This window comes from Heterocephalus glaber, unplaced genomic scaffold (assembly GCF_053883595.1).
Source record: "Heterocephalus glaber isolate CG9 unplaced genomic scaffold, H.glaber_assembly_v1.0 deba00000122, whole genome shotgun sequence".
NCBI lineage: Eukaryota > Metazoa > Chordata > Mammalia > Rodentia > Bathyergidae > Heterocephalus > Heterocephalus glaber.
The window spans coordinates 7,292,583-7,315,576 of NW_028258138.1; the positions used below are offsets into that span (position 1 = coordinate 7,292,583).

Below are 22,994 nucleotides of genomic sequence, written 5' to 3' on the forward strand. Positions count from 1 at the left end.
TTTAGGTATACAATATAATGACATTCATCATTGGAAATTTGCACCTTTACATAATCTCTCTTGGTTCTTATTTTTCCCCCTTCCCCTGCCGTCCTTTCAACCCCTGCATCTCTCCCTATTTACAAAGACTTTGTTTCCATTTTTCCATTTTCTCATATTAATTCCATTCCCTTCTTTACTTTCCCCTACCCCTCCCACTTCCCCTTCCCCTTTGCCCCTTTTCTTCCTATGTCACATTATCTAGAATACATTTTAGTCCTTATTTACATTACTGAAACTAAATTTAACTGTGCAAAAAAAAAAATAGAAGTGAGAACTGAAGAAATTATTTAGAAGATGAAAGTGAAAGCCAGAGCAAAAAATGAGGGAGAAAAAGAATTTAAAAGAGGCAAAGTCAATAGACAAGGAGAGAGGCAGCCACCTGGTTCCACACTACAAAGATGCAGAGGACACCAGACCACCAGACCACGGTACTGAGTCCCACTGCTCCCGGCCCAGAGGTAGGGGCTTCTGAGCTGCCATCCTACTGCTCCTGGTCCAGAGGAAGGGACTTCCTGGCCACCATCCCTCCCGCTGCTCCCAGCCCACAGGAAAGGGCTTTTGGGCCACCATCCCTATCACTGCTCCCGGCTCCTGTCCCACCTCTCCCAGCTCAGAGAAGGTAATCCGTGCAGGCACTAACAGCCCCCTGCCCCAGTCAAAATGAGAAAACATGTAAATAAGTCTCAAAACCAGACTTCCAGATCACCTAGAGCAACCCCAAAGGGAAATGAGATGGAACCCTCTGATATTCAACCACCTGGACCCACTGAACTGGCAACAAAAGGGGATCTGGAAAAAATGAAATCAGAAATAATTTCTCAGATAACAGGAGAAATTGTGCCCCTAGTGCAAGACATGATTAATAAATCTAGAGAGGAGCTCAGGAACGTGATGGAATCCCAACATAGGAAACAAATGGAATCCATAAAACAGATGCAAATAGATTTCCAGGACATGAAAAACTCCATTGAAAGTCTACACAGCAGAATGAGCCAATGTGAGGACAGAATTTCAGATATAGAAGATAAGATTGCAATTAGTGACCAGGAAATGAAAAATTTCTTCAAAATTATAAGGGAACATGAGAAATCAATCCAGCAACTGCTAGATGATGCAAAGAAGAATAACATAAGATTGATTGGACTGAAGAAACAGGAGAGAGTGGAGATGACATAAAAAATCTCTTCACAGAAATAATGGCAGAAAACTTCCCAAACATGGGAAAAGAGCTTGACATACAGATAAGTGAGGCCTATAGGACTCCAAATAGCCTTGATCAAAAAAAAAATCTACACATAGGCATATAATTGTTAAGATTCCAGAAACTCAACAGAAGAACAAAGTTCTACAAGCAGTTAGAGAAAAGAAACAAATCACATACAAAGGAAAGCCCATCAGAATCACAGCAGACTTCTCAACACAAACACTCAAGGCAAGAAGAGCTTGGAGTGACATATTCCAAGCCCTAAAAGAAGACAGGCTCCAACCCAGATTGATGTGCCCTGCAAAACTATCTTTCAAAATTGATGGAGAAATAAGATACTTTCATGACAAAAAGTACCTTAGGGACTTCATGAATATCAAACCAGCACTCCAAAAAATTTTACACAATGTCCTAGGAACAGACATTGAGGATCACAACCCCAGGAAGCAAAGCAGAATGCACCCATCTGGCATGACAAGAAATTAAATGTAAAGGGGGAGAACCCAACAAAAAGAAAAAGTCATGACAATGACAAGTCAACATGTTTCAGTTATAACCATCAATGTTAATGGTCTCAATTCACCAATCAAAAGAAATAGACTGGCAGAATGGGTCAAGAAGCAAAATCCAACAATATGCTGCATACAAGAAACACACTTAATTCAAAAGGAAACTCATAGACTGAAAGTTAAAGGGTGGAAAACAATATTCCATGCAACAGGAACCCGAAAAAAAGCACGAGTAGCTATCCTCTTTGTAGATCAAGTAGATTTCAAACCAACACTGATGAAGAGAGACGAAGAAGGACACTACATCCTTGTAAAGAGAACAACCCAACAGGAGGAGATGACAATCATAAATATCTATGGACCAAACACTAGTGCACCCAACTATATAAAACAAATACTAACGGATATGAAAAGTCATATATGCACTAACACAATTGTAGTGGGGGACCTCAACACCCCACTGTCGCAAATAGATAGATCAACTAGACTAAAAATAAGTAATGAAATACTAGAACTCAATCGAACTCTTGAACAAATGAACTTAACAGATATTTACAGAGTCTTCCACCCCACAAAATCAGAATACACATTCTTCTCAGCTGCACATGGGTCATTCTCCAAACTAGACCACATACTCACACATAGAACATGTTTAAGTAAGTGCAAAGGAATTGAAGTTATCCTGTATATTATCAGACCATAGTGCGATGAAATTGGAGATCCATAGCAAAAGAAACTCAAAAAATTTCATAAACACGTGGAAATTGAACAACACACTTCTGAATAACCAATGGGTCACAGAGGAAATTAAAGAAGAAATCAGACAGTTCCTACAATTAAATGACAATGACAATACAACATATCGGAATCTGTGGGATATAATGAAAGCAGTCTTACGAGGGAAATTCATAGCAGTGAATACGCATATTAGGAAAACAGAACGAGCCCAATTAAACAACCTGATGCTGGACCTCAAGCTTCTAGAAAAAGAAGAGTAGGACAACCCCAGAGCTCATACAAGGGAGAAAATTATAAAGATCAGAGGAGAAATCAATGCAATGGAGACTAAGAGAACTATACAAAAAATCAATGAAGCCAAGAGTTGGTTCTTTGAAAGAACTGACAAACCCTTAGCCAACCTTGTCAGAAAAAGGAAAGAAAAGGCCCAAATCCATGCAGTTAGGAGTGAAAAGGGTGAAATTACAACACACCTAGCAGAAATCCAGAGGATCATCAATACCTACTTCCAGAACCTATACACCAGTAAGATGGACAACACAGAAGAAATGGACAGATTCCTAGATACATATGAATTACCAAAGTTGAATGAAGAAGACCTAAATATCAACCAATGAAATTGAAAATGTAATTAAAATCTTATCAACTAAGAAAAGCCTGGGCTCTGATGGCTTCACTGCTGAATTCTACAAGACATTTAGAGAGGAACTGCTGCCACTACTGTTGAAACTCTTCAATGAAATTGAAAGGGAAGCAATACTCCCAAATTCATTCCTGGAAGCAAGCATCATCTTGATCCCCAAAGCAGAGAAAGACCCCACTGAAAAAGAGAACTACAGGCCAATCTCACTAATGAACATAGATGCAAAAATCCTTAATAAGATACTGGCAAGCAGAATGCAGAAGATCATCAAGAAGATCATACACCCTGATCAAGTGGGATTCATCCCAGGGATGCAGGGATGGTTCAATATATGCAAATTAATCAATGTAATACACTATATCAATAGAGCCAAGGGCAAAAACCATATGATTATCTCCATAGATGCAGAAAAAGCATTTGACAAAATCCAACATGCATTTACGATAAAAACCCTACAAAAAATTGGAATAGATGGTCTCTACCTTAAATGGATAGAAGCCATCTATGAAAAACCAACAGCCAATATCATACTAAATGGTCAAAAACTGAAATCCTTCACACTAAAATCAGGAACAAGACAAGGATGTCCACTATCACCACTCTTGTTCAATATAGTTCTGGAAACATTAGCCATTGCAATTAGACAAGAGAAAGAAATAAAAGAAATAAAGATAGGTAATGAAGAAGTCAAATTGTCATTATTTGCAGATGACATGATACTCTATATAGAAGACCCCAAGAACTCCACCAAAAGTCTTCTAGACTTAAGAACCAAATTCAGTCAAGTAGCTGGTTACAAGGTCAACACACAAAAAATGAATAGCTTTCCTCTACACCAATGACAGACTCTCTGAGAGAGAACTAGGGCAAACAATTCCTTTGACAATAGCATCCAAAAAACTGAAATACCTAGGATTCAACCTAACAAAAGAAATCAAAGACCTCTTCTCTGAAAACTATGGCACTCTGAAAAGAGAGATTGAAGATGATATCAGAAAATGGACAGACATTCCCTGCTCCTGGGTAGGAAGGATTAATATAGTGAAAATGGCCATACTTCCAAAACTGCTATATAGATTCAATGCAATTCCAATTGAGATCCCAGCAGCATACTTCATAGACCTTGAGAAAACAATCCAAAAATTCATTTGGAACAAGAAGAGACCCAGAATAGCAAAAACAATTCTAGGTAACAGAGACATGACTGGGGGTATCACAATGCCCAACCTGCAACTCTACTACAAAGCTACTGTGATAAAAACAGCATGGTCCTGGCAAAGAAACAGACTTGAGGACCAGTGGAACAGATTAGAAGATGCAGAAACAACACCAGACACACTCAGCCATCTAATGTTCGATAAAGGAGCCAAACACCCTCCCTGGAGGAAAGATAGCCTCTTCAATAAATGGTGCTGAAAAAATTGGGCTTCAACTTGCCAAAGATTAAAACTAGACCTATATCTCTCACCATGCACTAAACTAAAATCAAAATGGATTAAAGATCTAAATATTAAAATAGAAACACTGAACAAGTTGGAACAGAGGTTAGGTAGAACCCTTGAAGACATCGGTGTAGGAAAAGATTTTATGAACAAAACCTCAGTTGCCCATGAACTAGCACAAACAATCAACAAGTGGAATCTCTTCTTATTAAAAGGCTTCTGCACAGCAAGAGAAACCACCAGCAGTGTGAAGAGACAACCCACAATGTGGGAAAAAATCTTCACCTGCCCTTCCTCAGACAAGGGTCTACTATCTCGAATCTCTAAAGAACTTAAAAAGATCAGACCTCCCAAATTTAAAGACCCAATCCAAAAATGGGCATCTGAAATGAACAGACATTTCTCAGACAAAGAAGTAGAAATAGCAAATAAATACATGAAAAAATGTTCAACATCACTGGTCATTCGAGAGATGCAAATGAAAACAATGCTGAGATTCCACTTCACTCCAGAAAGAATGGCTGCTGTCATGAAATCAACCAATAACAAATGCTGGCGGGGCTGTGGGGAAAGAGGAACCCTGCTCCACTGCTGGTGGGAGTGTAGACTGGTGCAAGCACTGTGGAAATCAGTATGGAGATACCTCAAAGAACTAGGACTGGAAGTCCCATTTGACCCCGCTATTCCACTGCTGGGGATCTTTCCAAAAGAATTCAAAGAATCATACCACAGTGATATATGTGCGCCCATGTTCATAGCAGCACAGTTTGTGATAGCTAAAACTTGGAAACAGCCCAAATGCCCATCAACTGGAGACTGGATAAAGAAAATGTGGTTTTTTAATAAAATGGAGTACTACTCAGCCATAAAAAATGAGAAATTAGAGACATTTATAGCTAAGTGAATGCACATTGAGGCGATACTCTTAAGTGAAATAAATAGCACACACATGAATAAATACCGAATAGTTTCTCTGGTGTGAGAAACTGAAAGTGTAAATAAGGACTAAATGTATAACAGGTAATGTGAAATAGGAAGAAAAGGGGCAAAGGGGAAGGAAGTGGGAGGGCTAGGGGAAAGGATAGAAGGGAATGGGATTAATATGAGAAAATGGAAAAATAGGAACAAAATCTTTGTAAATAGGGAGGACTGGAGGGGTTGAAGGGAGGGCTGGGCAAGGGTGAAAAATAAGAACCAAGAGAGACTATGTAAAGGTACAAATTTCCAATGATGAATGTCACTATATTGTATACCTAAAATGTACCATTGATTAGAATGAATAATCGATAATGCAAAATAGGAAGAAAAGGTCCAAAGGGGTAGGGTTAGTGGGAGGGGCAGGGGAAAGGAAAGAAGGGAAAGGAAAAATGCTGAGAAATGGAAAAAATGGAAATAAAGTCTTTGTAAACAGGGAAGGGTGGAGGGGTTGAAGGGAGGGCTAGGAATGGGGAAACAATAAGAACCAAGATGCATTATGTAAAGTTACAATTCCCAGTGAGAAATGTAATTGTGTTGTATACCTACAATGTACCAATAAAAGAATTTAATAAAAAAAATAGACAAGGAGATATGATGAGAGATTCCAACACTGCCTACTAGAAGTTCGAGCTTGAGTTAATAGAGAAAATAAAGGCAAAATTCAAAAGAAATTGGCCAGGAATCTTTTAATCTTAATGAAGTAAATGAATCCTTACTTCAAGAAGCACAATGAGACCCAAGCAATATACATAAAAATAAAGTGATACTGAGGCACACAGAAATGAAACTTCTAACACCAAAGCAAAGAACCTAAAAGTGACCATGGAGTAAAGCCAGATGACACCCAAGACAATACAAATTAGACACAGTCAGACTTCATAACAGCAATAAAAGTCAGAATATAGTTGTTATGGCTTGTATCTAAATTTCCTCCCAAAGCCTCATGCACTAATAGATGGAGCTTTTCAGAGATGGCTGGGTCTAGGGTGTGTGAATATGGATTATGGGTGCACAATAACTAGATTAGTCCACTGACTGGATTTGTGTGTAGTATTCTGGGTGTGACTGAATGGATTTACTGAGGTGTGAGTGGTACCAACCAATAGGCTTATAACCTGGATAGAATAAAAAGAGAAATGGCAGCTCACTGCTTGCTGGCTTTCTTCTGTCTGCCCTGCCATGGACTGTTTCTTCTCTGCCAGGCCCCTCTGCCACGCCATCCTGCCTTGGAAACATTCGACTGTCGACTGGAACCTCTAAAAACTTGTTAGCTAAAATAAATCTTTCCTCATTTAACTTTGGGGGTCAGGTATTGCCTCAGCAATGAGAAAGTAACTAAGAAAACAGTAAAGTAATAATAAAATAATAGCTAATCATATTGAAGGCATTATTGTGTTTTAGGTGTTTTAGACTGGTGATCTCATTTGATTATTAAAACTGTAGAAGATGTGGACTAATGTTATTCCCATTTACCCATGAGGAAACAGGCACAGGGACTGAGTCACTGGTCAAAGTTAAGTTGCTCATAATGGACACTGCAGCCACATGGATCCCAGGGAGTCTGACAGAGCGTGCACATACAACTTACGCCACACAGGAGCAGTTTCAAATATCAGGGAAAAGAACCATCCAACTAGAATTCCAGACACAGCATGTGGTCACTGAGTAGTAAGCATGGCATAGAGACATTTTCAGATGAATAAAATGGAAAGGCATAGACCTCCACTGCAAAAGGCTAATCAAAAAGTATAGACTGTATGTAGTAACAAACATAATGAAGATGAGTTTTATCTTCATACGGATGAAATGTAGGACAGTGGCACTATAGGATGGAGGAGGTGACTGGATTCCACACTGTGGCATCCCTGCTGTTGCAGGAGGAGGAGAGAGGTCTTCTAACCAACTGTGGACTCTGTGAGTCATGTCTGCCTAGGCTAATTTGAAAAGTAGCTGGCAAAAGGAGAGAGTGAGAAAGTATAATTTCTAATCTAATGTGGGGAAAAAAGGGAACCTGATTTATCTAATCATGATGTTGATATAAAGGCTTAAAGAAAGCTGTATTGATTGTCTGCTCCTGAGTTTTATTATTGGCATGAATTCAAATATGACTCATGTTCAGAGATGCCCAGGAGCCTGCAGTGAGGGCTGCTAAATGGCAGGTCTTTTGCTGATGCTGTTGGGGTTAATCTCCACAGTAAACCAGTTAGCATATACAGTGATGGTGAACCTTTTAGAGCTTTCAATGATACAAACAGCACACTGTGGCATGTGTACCATAGGTTTGCCACCACTGGCATAGGCTTGCCACAGCCTCCTACTCTATTCTTCAGTTGTATGGAATTAGAGTTACCTCCAACCTATGTGACTTGCTCAGAATCATACAGCTTTATGAGCCAGAACAACTTTGAAGTCACAGCTGTTTGTGTGTGCAAGGGTTGTGATATTTCCCGTCCCAGCTCTGCAGAGGGGCCACAGAAGGTGCCTTGCTCCTGTGTGTCTCACTTTTGAGCAAATTTGCCTAAAAGCCCTCTTGAAACAGGAAGTACGATTTCATTTAAAATTTAGGAGGCTTTTCTTCAGTGTTTATATTCACAGGCAACAGATGTTATCATGGGAGGACGAGATCCAGGCAACTGTTTTTTCCTATGTTAAGAAAAAAAAGCCAACAGTTTTCTTGCTAAATACATGGGAATCCCTGAACTTGGCTTTCACCTGGGACATCTGTGCGGTTGGGGTGCTTTAGCAGGGTGCTGAGAAGAGTGCTAAGTCTCAGCTTACCCACCTTCCCCCAGCAGCCAGACACTGTGGCCTGTCTGGTTTTAACTTTGTGCTGTGGTGAATCTTCATATTTTACTTAATAGTGAAGAACTGAAGTCAATCTTTGCTCAGTGGTACCTTGGTGCTCCCTGTTAGTTGGTTCTGGGAGCCACAACAAGTACCAAAAACGACGGGGCCACATTGTTTTGGCCGGAAAGGGCAGTGAGTCTCCAGGCAGCTGACACCGAGTTCCAGCTTGTGCACTGAGTACCAAGTGCTGGGACAGCATGAGTGCTGCGATAGAATTTTAACATCAAATTCAATGAGTTTCAAAGCAGTCGAGTACCAAGGTACGGCTGTATTTTAATGCTTTCTGCTCTGAACTTTAGCTTGTCCTACACTCATTCATTCATTCATTTATCCATTCATCCAGTCATTTACTTGCTCATTCACTTGTTCATTCATTCATGCGTTCTCTCATTCACGCATCCACCATCCATTCATTCATCCACTCATTCGTTCACCTAGCACTTACAGAGGACCATGGTGTGCCACGCACATTTCTCATCCAACCATCCAACCCGCGCACAACTCGTAGGCCTGAGAAAGTCTAAGCATTTGAACAAAGCCAGGAGCTTGTTATTGGAAAGGACCTGCCTTTAGATTCATTTTAAAGGCTCCTGACACTTTGCCATATGTATTTTCATTTACTCTCTTTTTTCTTTTTGACAGATCTTTATCTAAGTTGGTGCTAGGTCAGTACTTCTACTCGCGGTTCCCACACATCTGAGTCAATAAGACACACTGTGCTGTGGCAGACACTGGCACAGTCTAGGCAGTGGGATGTGTACCGTACCAGGACAGGACAGCTCAGGCTGGTGTTGCCATGAGGACGTCAGTGACAGTGGAGCCTCCAGAGCCGGCCCATGGGGGACCTGGATGGCAAGCCCTGCTGCCAGAGAGCCTGAGGCTGATACCCAAGGAAGGCAGGTGGCTGAATGGGTTTGACTCAAAACGTTGACACAGCCTTCAGACCTGGTGCCTCCTTGTGTCCCAGTTTTTCAGGCTCAGTCCTTGTTGATGCCCTGTGTCTCGATGTCCTTCTGGCCTCATGGAACACTTGTGCCCTCTTTTATGTGGAGTTGAATTTGAGCAGCGACTGGCAGTAAGCTGCCCTCTTTTTTTTTTTAAAACCCTTTTTTTCAATGACAACACAAATGCAAGTGAGAAGGTGGGCCCAGGGAAGGTTATGTACTTCTCGGAGGAGCTGGCAGATGTATTTGATGCTGCCACCCCTGCCGGTGTTGAGCGTGTTAGCCAGTGGGCCTAGGTTCAGTCCCAGGGCTGTGAGCAAGGGAATGAAGTCCCTGGGCCACCAGCAGGTGGGTGGGGCCCCTGGGAAAGCAGGACACGTGAGTCAGGGCTGTGAGAGAAGATGAGGCATGTTATGAAGTGTGTGCAGAGCAGTCTGAACCTGCATACTCTCGCTATGTGGGCTTGCCACTTGTTGTATGGCATTGCCAGTGCAGGAAGTGACCTGGGGTATGTTCACTTTGGCAAGTTCTGCAGGTATAGGTAACCGGACACCTCTGGGCAGTGCAGTTCCCCATCCTCTGGTGTCCGCAGGGTTCTGGGGAGCAGCTGATCTATACCAGGGCCGTGCTCGGTGGAATAATGGCCCATGGAGATGTCCATGTCTTACTCTCTGGCGTCTGTGAATACATTAGGTCACACGGCAAAGGAGAAATTGAGGTTGCAAATGGAACTATTTGCTCATTAACTAACGTTAAGTGAGGGAGGTTATCTGGGGCTACCCAATGCAAACACAGCATCCTTAAGAGCAGAGGAGGGACAAAAGCACAGCCAAAGAGATGGCTGTGTCAGGAGGACCCATCTGGCTGCAGCTTGCCTTGTGGAAGGAGGAGCCAAGGAAGGCGGGTGGCCCCTCAAGGCTGCAAAAGCCATGGAAATGGATTCTTCTCAGGAGTGTCCAAAAAAGCAACGCGGCCCTGCTAACACCTCGATTGCAGCAGTGTGGGGCTGAGTAAGTGTTCTGACTTCCAGAACTGTGAGATCACAAATGAGTGTTGTTGAAGTCACTCAGCCTGTGGTTGTTACAGTTGCTGCAGGAAACTAATGCACAGACATAGTGGGAGGGAGCAGGGGCTCAGAAGGAAGAGGCGCGGGTTTGCATCTGGGTTTTATCCTAACCAGCTGCCTATTCTTGGGTAAAGAACAGAACTTCTCTTTAGGTTCCACTGAACATGTTTTCTCTATTTTGCAGTTCTTAAGAGACTTAAATGGGGAAATGGACAAATAATTACAAATAATTTCATTGTTTGCAAATGGGAAAGTCAGGGGGTTATAATGCTGGTGAGGAGGAGCTCATGGTGGTTAAGATAGCTAAGGATTAGAAACTGACCTCCAGCCAGGGTGAGAGGAGTCCATCTGTGTACACAATCATCGCACAGAATCCAGGGGTGGACTCTGGCCTCTGGCCAGCAAGTACCAGCAGCCACTTTTGGTAATACCTAGACAAATGTGCCACTGTAAGTGGGGATTAGTCCTTTAAAATCCCTCCTGGGGCTCTTTCCTGCTAGGAGTGACACATACAGGGGAGGCAAATCAGCTGGGCATGGTGCCACCTGCTTGTAGTCCCAGCTACCTGGAAGGCCGAGGCGGGAGGATCACTTGAGCCCTGGAGTTCAGGGTCAACTGGGCAATAGAGTGAGACTCTGTCTCAAACAACACCAGCAGCAGCAACAGCAGCCATAAAATGAGATCAGTTGGTAGACAGTTAACACCTCAGCTTCTACACATGAATGAGCATTCATCAGCTGAAAAGTATATGCTCCCTGCCTCTGCATAATTAAGCCAAGAAGACCAATTTCTCTCTTGTTTTTCTTCTGTTTCAGTTTTGATTAAACAGAAGAGCTCTCATGATAGTTTTGTTTAAGTAAAATCCGGAACATACCAAACAAACTCAGTTATTTTCGTTATTTCTTTTTTTATAAGCTGAAGAAACCAAATCCATGTGTACTTCCTGGCTGAGCAGGGAATCCCAAAGATATTTTAGGTGTCAAAAAAATCTTAAAAGTTTCATAATTCTCAATTTGGGAAGGATAACATTAAAATGATTTATCAGGATAGATTGCTCACGAAACAACAAGTAGCTAGTGTCTCGGTATTTTCATTACTGAGAGTGAAAATGCAGCGTTTAAAACTAACATGATTCAAATTAATATAATTGTCTTAGTTGCTTTCTCCTCAATGGAACAAAATATCCAATATCCACAACTGAAAGGAGGAGAAATTTATTTTGGTTCATGTTTTCAGTCAATGGTCATCTGGTGGCTAAAAGGCAGAAACAGCATGGTGGAAGGGGGCCGGGTGAAGGAAAACCATTCATGTCACGTGGCTGGGAGGGAGATCCCCCCTTCCAAATCACAGCCAGTGACTGGCTCTCCTGACCAGACCCCACCTGGTAAGAGCACATTTGATTCTGAACTCTCAGTGGCTTAGTCCCCCAATGAGTATAGCACCTGCACGATCCAGCTACCATCCCAAAGCTCAGACTCTGCACATAGGAGACTTTGGGGACATTGTAGATCTGAACCATAACAATAATTAAGAATAGTAACCCTAAAATGGTTCAAGGTACACCTACCTCTGGTCCTGGTCAGTATAGATTAACCCAGCACAACTTTCTTCTGTCACATGTTGCAACTAAGAACTATGGACAGAATATAAAATGCAGTTCTCAATGACTTTGAAAAGCAAAAGCAGAAGGCAAATGCAGGAGAGAAATCAAAGCTTGCGGAAGTGGCCCATTGGAGGTAAGTCCTCTGTTTTTCCTTTCTTTTATTTCTGACCTGTGGTTGGCTCCTTCCTGGACTGTGCAGGGGTGTTGGCCACAGGAGCCTGAAGGAGAGCCCCGCTTTGCGGGATGTTCCTCTTCTAGCCACATCCCACTCACATCGCCAGTGTGGAGCTGTCTGGGCTGATGTTAGCAGCCAGGCCTGTGGGGAGGCTCCACCTTTCTGGCAGCCAGAAGGCTCTGGGCCCTGGGGCCCTGGGGAAAGGGGTCCCTGTGCTCTAGAGAGAGATTTTTTTCTCTCTTTCTTGCACTGCTTTCTCTTGAACAGGGCTCAGGTGCACAGAACCATGTGGCAGCGATGTGAGCAGCTAAATGTTGGCTAGAAATGGGCATTTCTTGGTGAAAAAATGAGAAAGGGAAGAGAATAGAATGGAGGAGGTAGAGGCAATTCTTATTTTGAAAACTGAACTAACATGGAAGCCAGTGCTGCCGAAGTTAAGACAAAACTTGTGGTTTAAATTTAACCAAGTTGATGAATGACAGTGATGCAGTGGTCAACTACCAAGAAGAATGAGGATATAAATGCACTGTATATGTATCTAAAGTTTAAAACACATGAAGCAAAAATGGTGGGATTGAAAGTAGATAAAGATGAACCCATGGCTCTAGTTGAACAGTTCGACACTTTGCTTTTAGTAACTAAGAGAATAAATAAATCAGCTGTGCCATGGAAGCCTGGAGTGACATTCGGCAGCAGTTTGGCAAAAATGCCCCTGTAAGGCAGCAACTGCAGTGATGCTGGAGGCCCCTGTTCAGCTCAGAGGCCCAGGCTGGCCAGGCAGCCTCTGAGGGCTCTGCAGAACATCAACGAATACAGTGCAGGCCACTAGCACTAAATAATCGGAAGCTATCTTTATTATTTTGACATGGACAAGAAAGAGAGTGTATGCCAGCAAAGAAATTTACCGAGGGGTGTGATGGCTGATTCTAGGTATCAGCTCGGCTGGGCCATGATGACCAGTTCTTCGGTTTAATGCCAGTCGAGATGCTGTGGTGAAGGTGTTTCCAGGTGTGACTAACATTCAAACCTGTAGGCTTTGGGTGAAACAGATGCCCTCTGTAACGTGGATGGAGCCCTTCCAATCAGCTGGAAGCCTTCAGAGAGAGAGTCCGGTGTCCTGAGCAGCAGGAGTCTTACATCCAGGACCCTGTACACTCAGCTCCTCCCCAGCTCCAGCCTGCCCTGCAGACTGGGGACTTGCAGCCCCCAAATCACATGAGCCAATTCCTTAGATAAACCCCTTTCTGTCTCCCCCTCTCTCCATCACTGTCACTATGCCTTAACTTTTCTGTGCATCCAGAGAAGCTTGGATAATACAAGTTTGCTGAGTGGAAAATTCAGGGAGTTCTAACTGCTACAAAAAGGAAGATCGTGATGATTACATGAATAAAGCACTACACTTTGGGGCCAAGGATTTAGCTGAGGGGTGCCAGTGCCTGCCTCACAAGCACAAGGTCCTGAATTCAATCCCTGGTACCAAAAAAAGAAAAAGAAAAAGCATTGCACTTGGTCTTCTAGATCAGAGATCCCTAACATTTTTGGCACCAGGGACCAGTTTTGTGGAAGATGATTTTCCTGTGGATATTCTCATATTTCTTTTTTCTTTTTTGGTATCGGGGATCAAACTCAGGACCTTGCACTTTCGAGGCAGGAGCCAGAACCACTGAAGTAAATCCCCAGCCCACATATTTCTGATACATAATTTTTGATACAAATTACCCCTCCCAGTGCTAGCATCAGTGCCTCAGCTCCATCTCAGATCATGAGGAGTTAGAGTCTCACAAGGAGCACAAACCTAGAGCCCTTGCACACACAGGTCACAGTAGGGTTTGCACTCCTACGAGTTTAACGCCCCACTGACCTGAGAGGCGGCAGAGCTCAAGCAGTGATGCCTGTGATGAGGAGTGGCTGGAAATACAGAGAAAGCATTGCTGCCCACCACTCACCTCCTGCTGTGTGGCCCAGTTTCTAACAGGCCACGTACCGGGTACCAGTACCAGGGTACTGTCCATCGCCCTTGGTTGGGGAGCCCTGCTCCAGAGAGGACAAAATGTCTCCACAGGCCCGTCTAGAGTTGGCCAGGAGCTTGCCGTCTTCAATGAAGCCACTGGGCTCTGACAGCCAGGTCCCCTAAGGCTCACACTACAGCTGGCTGGGGACAGTCGAGATGAAACAGCATCGTTTTGATAATTGTGTGATGAGTACAGCTGGAAGCCAGATTTTCCTCCGCAAATTTGAAGGCCTGGGTTTAGCAACTGGCTCTCAGTCACAATTCTGTTTTCACTTTTCCTTTAAGATTCAATAGCTACAAAATGGCCACACTGGGGAAATAAGACTAGGTCACAAGGAAGGCAAGAAGTCAGCATTTAAGGAATCAAGTAGATCTTCCTTCGGTGCTCTCATGTTTGAGCAGACATCAGGGGCAGCGAGCGTTCAGACACCTTTGGGCTTTGTCCACGCAGCCTGAAGCCTCCACTCAGATGCCTGCCTCTTAGGATGGAAGCCCCAGCTTCTGATGTTGAAGCCCTACCCCAATGGGTCTGTATTTAGGGAACAAGGCAATAAGGAAGTATTTAAGGATAAATGAGGTGCTTAGGTACCCTTAATCTAATAGGACTTGTGTCCTTATAAAAGAGGAAGAGATACCAGAAATTTCTCTCTCTCTCTCTCTCTCTGATGCACAAGAGCAAAGCCCACATGGGGACACGACAAGAGGGCCGCCATCCCTAAGCCTGGAACAGCGCCCCCACCAGGAACGGAATGTGTCAGCACCTTGTTCTGGGCCCCCCAGCCTCCAGTCTGTTGTGGAAGCCCTGGGCTGTGATGCTTTGTTATGGGAACTGTGCTGACTTAGACACGGAGACGACTTTTCCTCTAAACTGGAGCTCAGGAGTTGGCTCAGGTCCTCAGACACACTAGCCTGGCTTTGAACGAAAACCCACCCAAGCCAAAGTCACACCCAGGCTATCTGCCACCTAAGTGCTTCCCCATGGACGTGGTCGGCCACTCCCTTGCTTTAAGCCTTGGAGTGTTTGTTCAGGGGCTGCATAATTGTGCTCCTCCCTGTGGAGAGTCATCCAGAGGCCTTGCTAGGGTGGCTTCTGCTCCTCCTCTCCCCGAGTCCCCTTTCACCCACGGGCTAGAGCTGCCAGCTGCATGGTCAGTGCAGTGGGGCGGGGGGGGGGTCCCAACGATGCCCCTGCCTGGTCTCTGGCACCTCTGATGCTGTCACCTTGCATGGTCAAATGAACTTTGCATGTCGAGTTAAGGCTAGGGGCCTTAAAGTGGGAGATTATCCGGGGTGATAATCACTCGGGCCCTTAAAGTGGACAGAGGGGTCGAGGGGCCAGAGAGAGGTGGAGGAGAAGAGGCAGGCGAGGGTTGAGGTGTGAGACATGGGCCGTGGTTGCCACCATAACGACGGAGCAGGCCGTGGCCAGGGAGGGCCAGTGTCGCAAGATGCCAAGAAAAACCCTGGCCAACAGTCAGAAAGAAACAAGGACTTCGCCCCACGGCCCCAGTGACTGGATCCTCCAGATACCCAAGGGAGCCTGGAAGCAGACCCACACCACAGGTCAGCCCGTGAGACCCCTCGACTTTGTCCTCCGGAGACTCACAGGGATTTCTGGCCCCCACTAAGTCTGTAGTAGAGTTGCCCTTCGTGTCCGTGGAGGACCCTCAACACCCACAAAGGCGCCAGTCCCTTATATAAAATGGCACTGTTTGCATAAACCTAGCCTCTGCCCCATAGCCTTCAGATCCCCGCCAGATGACTTAGATTCCCCGTTCAGCGCTCATTCTCTGCACACAGCTGTGCCTTGTGGATTAGGGAATAACGACAAGGATGAAAGTTCTCTACATGTTTGCTACAGTTGTAATTGAAAAAAAATATTTTTGGTTTGCAGCTGGCTGGATCTGAGGGTGCGGAACCTGCAGACACTGAGGGCGATGGGTCTGTCACAGCAGGAGCAGGAAGCTGTCCTGCACATGTGTCCTCTGTGTGCTGACTCTGTGGCAGGAACCCTTCCCTAGTTCCCACCTGGGGAGAAGGCCACCTGTCCCGGACGTCAGCTCTCTCGGCCTCTCCCTCAACAGCCGTCCCTGCCCTCCCAAGGGCCCAGTGAGATTGAACCCAGGGCCTTCACCCCAAGCTACATCCCCTGCCCTTTTTTAAGTTGCTTAGTGGCTGAGTTGCCCAGGCTGGGCTCCAACTTGTGAGGCTCCTCCCATGCACCAGTGAGCAGGATTTGTCACATCCTCCTTGGTGCTCTGTAGAATTTGCCCTGCCTCTGTATCCCTGTGGTAGCTGTCTGCGTGATGCCACTGTTTGCTGCAATCTGAGCTTTAATGGCAGGTGGGCCCTGTCCCTAGTCTAGCGCCCTACAGTCTATGGACCAATATTTACTGAAGGACCGTGTTCTTGTGGCCAGGGGACAGGTCCTACATACTGGGTATTCAGTGGTGCCTAAATCAGAGCAAGACCCTGTCCTCACGAAGCTTGGAGGCTGCACATGGTCAGGGTCTCATGGTGTGTGCTGCATTGGAGGAGCCAGTCCCTCTTGGGCACAGGGGAGCCGCAGCTTCCAGGCAGAGGATCGAGCTGGCCTCTTCAGGACAGCCGAGGTCTTTGCATACCTGAGCTCCCTCCCTCTCAGGGCTGGTGTGGGCTCCAGCAATGCTCATCACAGAGTCTGGAGGACATGGGGTTAGCTCGGGTTGCCCGTGGTGTAATAACCAGGGTGCTGTTTTATAGCTTTGTTCATAATGTGACTGAAATAATATTGATGCACACAGTTCCCAAATGCATTCTTCCCATTCACCTTTACATTTTATCCCCAGGGCAAACCTTGGGCAAATACGGAAGGGAAGCCAAGGAAAGCAAAGGAAATATTTAACTGGTGACAACTTATAGTTGCCTTATTTGCCTGTCTTGCCGGAGAGTCCTGAGTTATAAAAGTTGGTCAGTGGGTTCAGGTTGGTTAGCTTGAAGTTTCATTTTCCTTTACTTCAGGCAGTCCCTAAACTCACTGAGGAGGCCTCTCAGGCTCTGTCTGCATTCCCTCCTCGGAGCCCCCAGCCCATCTGGTTAGGAGCTGCCTGACTCGCTAATCCCTGCTTGTTCAAAGGAGGGCTTGAAAGTGATATGGTGCCTCTGTTTCCTTTCTGAGGCTGGAGAAGAAACTGATGCAGCTGCCACCCTGATCTCAGGCTCTGGTCTCTGCAGCATGGGACAATAGGGTGTCATTTGAGCTGCCACCCTGGGGTTCTTTATCAAGCCCCCCCCCCAGGGGGAGGAGCTGTTGTTCTTGTGGCCAGGAAGTGGGGTGGGGGAGGTCCTCTAGCTCCACCCTTCCTGTCCTCAACCTGCTCTCTTCATTCTCTCCCCTTCTCCCTCCTGGCCTCTGCAGTCGGGTGGCTCCCTCCTTGGACCACCAGGATGCCCTGTTTGCTTTTACCCTAGAGTCTGGCATGGACACAGCTGGTAGATGTGTGTTCAACACAGGAGTCAGCAGACAGGTGCAGTTTGTGTCTGCCACTTTCAGTGTCCTGACTCTTACCCATCACACGCAGACCTTTGGTGGAGAGAATGGCTGGGGCTGCAAAGCCAGGTGGCATCTGACCCTCAGCTTGGGTTCACTGGGATTGGGGAACCTGAGCCTGTAGCTCAGGGTGATCACAGAGGATGCCCAATAAATGCATTTATTTTAGTTACTTTCTTCATCCCTGGGACAGAATATCCCACACCTGCAGCTTAGAGGAGAAGGGCTTTATTCAGGCTCATGCTTTAGAAGTTGCAGCCCTTGCATGGCTAACAGCATGGCAGAGGAGAGCTGCTCACCTCATGGCGGACAGGAAGCAGGGACAGAAGGGAAGAGCTGAGGAGGGAGATGCACCTGACCAGGCCATGCCCTCAGGGACCGCTACTTGAAACCAGACCCAGCCTCCTAACAGCAAGTTAGCTATGAGCCCCTAACCAATCTCCTTCCAAACACAGGTGGCTTTGGGGGCCATTTTCAACCTAAACCATAACAAGCTCCTTGACTTCAGTGTTTCCAGGTCACGTGGGAAGATCATGACCATGATGGCCCTGTCCTCGATCCTTGTTCCTTGCTTGTCCTGCAGAACTTGGGGGAATTATTCAATCATTTTATCAGGGGAGAGCCAGGCATTTCTGAGCAGCTATCTTTATCTCTAAAATTATAGATGTCATGAAATTTACAGTGCTTGCTCCATTTAAGGATTTGAAAATGCAGGCGTTAAACACTTACACTGATTTCTTATGCTAAGATTAATGATGTGTCCTTTTATGATCACTTTTCTCAGGTGAACGCCCTGGGTGTGGACAGTGCTGGTGACAACACCTATCCTGAGAGCCCAGAGTATTGCTTTCTCACTCTGTCCACGAAAGACCGTGTGTCTCCTGCAAGCTTATGCTGTCCCCAATTTCCGCGGTTTTCTGACTTCATTGATAGGAATCCAGGGCTTTAACTTATTTCAGGATTTCTTCACTAGCTTCAGGACCCAGTGCTTCCACGCCGGAGGGGGTTCTCCACTGGCTGGCACTGGTGCCATCAGTGGGAGCACGTGGAGATGTCTGAGTGCTGGCTCTGGAGTGGAGCATGGACCCTCTAAGGGGTCCTGCACTGTCTGTGTGAAGCCCCCAGCAGGAGGCCCTGCTGTAATATTCATCATACAACACTGCTGCTTTTCAGCAGATAAAGAGGAAATAATAATTCAGAGGACCAAATCATTCCCAGAACCCTCAGACCGGGGCCTGATAGAAGTAGCCATATGAACAAAAAGGCCACCTTCCCAGTGGGGATCGTCACCAGAGTCAGAATGAAGAGCCGGGCGTGGTGCGGCAGACCTGTCTTCCCAGCACTCAGGAAGCTGAGGCAGGAGGATTGGCATGAGTTCGCATCCATCCCGGGCTGCTTGGTAAGGTCAAGGCCAGCCTGGGATGCACACTGAGAGCCCATCTCAAACAAAAGAGGGCGGGTTCTCCTACGGCACATAGCTCTCCAGTGCAACACTGCTCTTTGTCCTTCACCTGAATGTCAGAGGTTGCTGGACCCAGCAGGGCTGGGGGTATGGCGGGGTGGGTGGAGGGCCCCAGAAGGGGCTGGGCCTTGCCTTTCCTTGATCTATATGGGAGAAGGACAGGCTTGGGGATTTACTCAGCACCCCCTGTACACCACATGCTCACAGGCAACACCAGTCAAGGGCTGCAGACATAAATGACAGGAAGTCCTCTCACTTGAGTGACACGTGAGCTGCTGGAGCCACCTCAATGGTGCAGGGAGGTGAATGAACGAACACACCTGGGGACAAAGTCTCTGACTCTGAGCCAGGGAGAGAAGGTGGCATGTGCTATTGGGTTTTGGTAGCTGCATAGGAGTTTTCTAGGGACCTGGGGAAGGAACAAGTGAGTGGGACAGAAATAAATAATGCCAGACTGCTGTGACACCCATGGTGGCCCGGGAGCAGAACAGGTGGCAGAAGCGGAAGCTGGGGGGAACAATCTGAGGTCAGATTGCAGGGAAATCACAGGTTTCAAGCAAGGGTCTGGTGTGATCCAGTCACGGGGGGTGGGGAGGCTGCCAGGGCTGGAAGGGGCAGCAGGACTCCAAAGACAGGCAGGGAGAGCTGCACCTGAGGGGGAGAGGAGGGACATGGGCTTCTGCTGCTGGTGTCGGTACGCACTGTGACCCCGCGCCCCGGGGAGGCGATCGAGGGGCTGGGGAGCCAGCAGAGAGGACCTCGTGGGCGCCTGGTGCCTTCCCTGCCTCTTCCCCGGTGCTGTGCCCGGGACACAGAGACTTTCCCTGGGAGCAGAGCACTGTTCCGCGGTCCCCAGCACACGGCACCCGGGGATGCATGCAGCCTCCTGTCTGTGCAGGGTCGGTGTGGCCTGCAGGGGCAGCCCGAGGACCCTGACCTCTCTGCAGCAGCCTCACAGGAAAGGCGAGCCTGGGCTTCTCACTTGTTTTTGTTTTCTGTTATGCACAGATGAAGTAACTCGTGAAGAACGGAGCCTCAGTCGCCTCACAGCACTGGAGGCTGAGAGGTCCAGGACCAAAGGGCTGCATCCACTGAGGGCCTCTGTGCCCACGGGAAGCTGAGGCAGCAGGATCACGAGTGTCAGCCTAGCCTGAGCAACTCAGCGACTTAGCTGGGGATTTAGCTCAGTGCAGGCCCTGGAATCAATTCCTAATATAGGACAGGGAAAAGGAGAGAGAACGGGAGTGTTTAATAAAATTGAGCTCAAGATAACTCATTACCTCACGAACCTGTGAATCCATGAATCCACCGTATCACTCACTTTCCCACTGCTGGGACAAAATGCCCAACGCCTACGGCTTAAAGGAGGACAGGTTTATTTGGCTCATGGTTTTCTCCATGGTCAGCTGGCTCCAAGGCAGAAACAAGATGCTGGAGGGGCGTGGCCAAGGAAAAGAGGCTCCCCTGTGAGCCAGGAAACAGAGAGAGGAGGGAGGAGCCAGGTCACAGCCCAGGGACCCCTTCCTGACAGCACATTCAGCCTCAAACTCATCAGTGCACGAATCCACCTAGGGAACAGCAGCCCATGATCCATCCACCTTCCGCAAACACGAGACACAAACACGGAGAGCGTTTTAGCATCCATCAGTGGACAAATCCATTCAGAGGTCCTTCTGGGCCCTCCTCGAAGTATACTTGGATTCTACTTCGGCATGGGCTCAGGAGGGCGCGTCCACCCGCTGGCTTCACAGGGCTGCTCTGCACCACATCTTCTTCCAGGCCCAGCAGCTCCGTCCTGCTTTGGGGACAGTGTGGTCTGACTCTCTGGGTGTCCAAATTCAGTCATCCATAAAGACGTCCACTTCTCAGTGTCTCAGGGCCCCGACGAGCCTCCTCTTGCCTGTGTTCATGAACTTGAATGTTGTGCTGCCAGATGGGCCTCAGGGAACGGCAGAAATAACAGAGATTTTGCACATTTCTTTCTGCCTTCATTTCCCTTGGATTTACAGTAATGCCTTCACTCACAAACTCTTTTGTTCATGAACAATTCAGTTGGGTTCTCGAGCAGAAGCATTCAGCAAAATTTTGCTTTTGTTCAGGAACTCTGCATTGTGTGAGGAACACCCAGCCACCGTCCCCAGATTCATGGAACAGATTAAGTTCATGAACCGAGTTACCACTGTATTTTATTTCAGAGCACTGTTAACCAAACTGGGGTTCTCAAAACCTTGTTCACACAATATGTTCTTTGAAAAATGGGTCTGTGTCAGGTGAGTTTGGGAAAGGGCTACATTCCTCAGGCCCTCCTTGAGCATTCACCATTCGCTATAAAGGCTATAAAGGCTCTGAGAGGCCTGCATTAACAAACTTTCCAGGCAAGGGCTTGCCAAGCTTTCAGCACATGAGGCCCTGGATGCTGATTTGTGTCTTCTGTGAAACACAGTTTTAAAATCCAGGGGACAGACTTTTGTAAATGCTGCCCCAGCACAAATGAGCTATGCAAAACTTTAAAGTCATATTGTGAGTCCCTAAAAGAGGAAGAGAGTTTGCAAAGCTATGGGAAATGGAATTCAGCTTACTAAAAAAAAAAAAAAATTACTATAAACAAAAACCCAGAAATGAAATTCAGGGTTTCCCCAGCTCCATTCACTCCAGGCTACCCCAAGGAACATTCTACACCCAATTCCCTTTCTTCACTGTAGACTCATAACAAAGGACAAAGAGTTAGGACAAAGAGCAAGGGAGGAATTCAATGGGCTAGCAAAGTGATATAGCCACATTCTATATTCATGTTATTCCTATTTTTCAAGATATCATCCCATAGGGCTATCACTTGACCTCTCTGTGATGCCCTATCTCATCTGTAAAATGGGATAGAATGAAGATCCACCTCACCAACAGTAATGAGGAAGAATGATTTAATGAACATCAAACATTTAGAATAATAACATACTGGAAGAGTCCAAGTTTGAACCAAGCCTGGGCAACTTAGTGACTTATTGAGACCCTGTCGCAAAATAAAGAATAAAAAGGAGATGGGGATGTAGCTCAGTGCAAAGACCCTGGGTCTCAATCTCTGGGACTGAAAAACACAAAGATTGGCAAAGAGCTTCTTCGTCATCATCATCATCATAGTGAAAATTAAATTTATACTTTTAAAAACGAGTTTCCTAAGTTGCTTTCCATTAATTCTCTTTTCCCAGGCTTTGTTCAATTAAATCAATAACACAGAAATAGGGCCTTCACATCATGATGCTCCTCATTGACTCGGGAGGCCAAAAGTGCAGGCACTCCGAGGCTGGAGTCCTGTCCGCATCCCTCCCCGTGACGTGCTCCTGGGCCATCTAACAGATGACTGGCACTGACATGGGCCAGGGTGATGGTGCAGGCTGCAGTCCAGGCCCCTTTCCTGCTCTCTCCACTGGGACACAGAGCTGACAAGAAGCCACAGGATCTCTAGCACCTGTGGGGCTCAATTGCACCTATACGATAACATCTCCCGCTCACTGGGATTATCAGAATCCCGAAGATAAGGGTGTGGTTAAGTGACTTGACAACTAACAGTAGCTAAATCTTGGTAGGGACCCAATGTCCATCAACAGACGAATGGAGAGAGAAAATGTGGTGTTTACATACCATGGAGCACGACTCTGGCATAAAGAAGGATAAACATGAGGCATTTGTGGGAAAGTGGATGCACCTTTAGATTGTAATGCTAAGTAAAATGAATCAGACATATGCTTGCAGAACTCCAGGTCCATGGAAATCCCCACAGTGACAACTCTGAGTGTGAATTTGATG

At 46.2% G+C, this 22,994-nt stretch overlaps 1 long non-coding RNA gene across 5 annotated transcripts in view; it reads left to right on the forward strand.

Annotated features, from left to right (window-relative positions):
• The window catches only part of LOC101712225 (uncharacterized), a 46,002-nt gene extending 23,655 nt beyond the window's left edge, over positions 1-22,347 (forward strand). For 4 of the 5 annotated variants that reach the window (XR_015451694.1, XR_015451698.1, XR_015451696.1 and 1 more), the window contains 2 exons: positions 12,045-12,149; positions 20,202-22,347. This is a non-coding gene — a long non-coding RNA (uncharacterized LOC101712225). The other variant, XR_015451697.1, reaches the window with a different exon arrangement.
• Positions 22,348-22,994: the final 647 nt, after the last annotated feature.